This window comes from Oncorhynchus gorbuscha, unplaced genomic scaffold (assembly GCF_021184085.1).
Source record: "Oncorhynchus gorbuscha isolate QuinsamMale2020 ecotype Even-year unplaced genomic scaffold, OgorEven_v1.0 Un_scaffold_5389, whole genome shotgun sequence".
NCBI classification, from domain to species: Eukaryota; Metazoa; Chordata; class Actinopteri; order Salmoniformes; family Salmonidae; genus Oncorhynchus; species Oncorhynchus gorbuscha.
The window spans coordinates 10,560-13,920 of NW_025749201.1; the positions used below are offsets into that span (position 1 = coordinate 10,560).

The 3,361-nt window shown below is 41.9% G+C and overlaps 1 pseudogene; it reads left to right on the top strand.

Moving 5' to 3' along the window:
* Positions 1-801: 801 nt before the first annotated feature.
* LOC124029065 lies at positions 802-2,899 on the top strand (annotated as a pseudogene).
* The last annotated feature ends 462 nt before the right edge of the window (positions 2,900-3,361 follow it).

Sequence of the window (3,361 nt, forward strand, 5' to 3'; positions counted from 1 at the left end):
TCATGGAGGACTGGCCTGAATTGTGAGGATGACCATGGGTGGCTTTTGACAAACAAAAAAATATTCCTCATGTCGTACTCCGGTGGGAGAAGTTTGATCCAAATTGGATGTTGGTACTTTACCGTATTTTTGAATATTACATTAATCCTATACATTTAAATTGCCAATTTTGGTGCAATCAATTATCTTAATTTCTCCAAGATAAAATTACATTTCAGCAAAATAATGTTTCAGGAATGCAAATCTTACCAATTTCATAGCAATCTGAGATGGTGGGTGTTGTGGCTTGCTGAAATGACATGGGAATGCCTGTAGTAAGATGGTAAGATGCCTCTTTCTCAATTCGTCTTTCTGCGATTCCTCGCTCTTATCTCCTTGCCTCCTGTTTAACCATATTGGAGAAGGTCCAATGTCCCTCTACGCAGAACTTCTCATCAAATGCCTTTTGTAAAGGTTAGGAGAGAGGATGCAAAGAATTGAGGAAATATGAATTTAGAAAGAGCTTGTGTCAATGTCTGGACAGTCATTTCAGGCATTTCGTGTTGTGGGGGTGTTTTTCGACAGTACCTACTAGAGAGCACATTGCAGAAATGATTGGTGTTTAGGCCTAGATGCAAAGTGTGGGTACCATCATTATGCCTGCCTCTCTCTCTCTCTCTCTCTCTCTCTGTCTCCTTCCCTCTATCTCCTCTCTCTCACCTCTTCTTTCTCTGTGTCAGTTTGCATACCTTTTATTTTGAAGAGGAGTAAATACTTATATTGGGTATACAACCTCTCTACCTCCCGCTCTCTGCCCCTTTTCTCTACTTCTTCCCTCCCCAGACCCCTATGAACCAGGCATCCACGCGTTCTCACTGCATCTTCACCATGCACCTGTGTGGCCGTGAGCCCGGCTCGATCACCGTGCGGCGTTCCAAGCTACATCTGGTGGACCTGGCAGGCTCGGAGCGGGTGGGCAAGACAGGCGTGTGTGGGCAGCTGCTCACAGAGGCCAAGTACATCAACCTGTCACTGCACTACCTGGAGCAGGTCAGAGTTCAGAGGTCACATGGGGTTTAAATAGGGAGGGGAACAAGGTCATACAAGGGGAGAGCAGAGAGGAGGAGGAGGAGGGTTGTTGTGGGTTTTACGCATACTCCCTCACAGACATAGAAGATGTGTCCTGGTGTCGTAGAAAAGTTCCTAGCCATTCTATGTTTGATGTCATCCTTCTGAATGCACCTTAAATCTCTGAACAATTCATAGTTGGAGTATTTCTGTCCATCAGCCGAAATGCTTGTTTTTGCACTTGTTGCCTCTTAATGAATAAAATAGCATAAAAGAATGCGGAACCTGTATACGTCTGATCTAGTACTCAAATTCCTCTTCGTCTTCCCCTTTCTTCCCTCTCTCTCTGAGTCAGGTCATCATTGCTCTCTCAGAGAAGAACCGCTTGCACATTCCCTACCGAAATTCCATGATGACGCTCGGTGCTGCGGGACAGCCTGGGAGGGAACTGCATGACCACCATGATCGCCACTGTGTCTGTGGACAAGAGAAATGTTGATGTAAGTGTTCCCCATTCACCATGGGCCAAATCCATAGTTTGTAACCAGCGAACATTTGGTGCAAATTTCCCATTGACATTAAAGACCCAATTTATTCTGAAAAGCGTCTGCACCTTTAATGCATGATTTATAGAAGTCAAACTTTTGGATTGGTTAGGTTGTGGAAAAAAAACATGGAAACAATTGGGTAAACGTAGGGACAACAAAATGACAATGCCTTGGCAACATTTACCTAGAGCTAACTCTGCAGATAGCACTACTGGGTGATTTGAAAAGACATAGTCAATCAATCAATATTATAATAATACTTTTACCAAAATGTTAATCTATAATTTACAATCTGTAGAAACTCTGAGAATAGAAAGGTTATTTTGTGAAACATCATTTGAAAAATATATGGCTAATAGAAACCAATATGGATGGTGTAAAGAGATATAGATGGGAGGGGTTGAATGGAGCTGAAGGGCAGGACTAATAACAACAAGATAACTAATGTAAATTGTATATTGTTCAGAACGCTTGTGAAACAGCACAGTTAAAAATATATGGCAACTTGAAATCAAACTGGATAGTCTTCAGAAATAGATTGGAGGGGTTGAAGGTAGCGGAAGGACAGGAGTAAAACAAACAAAAGATAACAATTGCAAAATAGATTGTGTCCTTTAAATGTATATAGTATGCATAAAAGCTGGAAGCAAGTGTTGTTGTTCATTAGTTTACTCCAATTAGTGGAGGGGTTGTAGGGTTTGTGGAAAATTGTAAAGGAAAAATATATTTACATTTATAAAAACCTGTTTTCGCTTGGACATTATTGGTTATTGTGTGTAGATTACTGAAAAAAAAAAAAATAAATAAATTGAATTATAATCTTATTTTAGAACAAGGCTGTAACGTAACAAAATGTGGACAAAGTCAAGGGATCTGAATATATTTACTTTTTTTATGGGGGTTTGGAAATGATGCAGACATGCAGTTACAATCTATCTACAATATTAAAGCTGATCTACCCCCCCCACAAAAAAAATATATGACAATGCCTCCATCTACAGAGCATAGTATTTATGACCTTAAATGCTGTCGCAGGGACAGTTTTTGTCTTTAGTTGGATGGGGTTAAGATCAAGTCTGTGTTAGGGAAAGCTTGAATTATTTGTTTTTTAGTTCATTAAGGAACTGTAATTGGAAATGAGGAAATTATAGCCATCCAGATTCAACTATCTCACTGTCTCTCTTTCCTCTCTTCCTCTCCTTTTCCTCTGTCTATCAGGAATCCATCTCCACATGTCGCTTGCCCAGCGGGTCGCTCTGATCAGGAACGAGGCTCTGCTGAATGAAGAGATGGACCCTGCCCTGGTCTGTCTGTCCGTTCATCCGTCTGTCTCTCAGTATTTGTCTGGCTTTCTGTCTGTCTGTCTACCCATTCGTTAGCCTGTCTGTCACTATTGGCCTGTCCGTCCATCCATTCTTACATTTGTCCATCCTTACATTTGTCCTTCCTTGTGTTTGTCCATCTGGTGTGTCCTCTCCTGGCCTCCGTCACCCAGGATGAGTCCCCCCCCCCTCGTCTGTGTGGTATTTTGACTGTTGCACAGGGCTGTTTGTGTTCTAGTGCTGTGTGTATGCTAGAATGCATTTTTCAGCCCAATACCTCAAGTCACAACCTTTTCTTTGGATATAGCCAGTTGGTGAAGGAACATACTTCAGCGTGTGTACACATTAACGCGCACACACACACACACACACACACACACACACACACACACACACACACACACACACACACACACACACACACACACACACACACACACACAC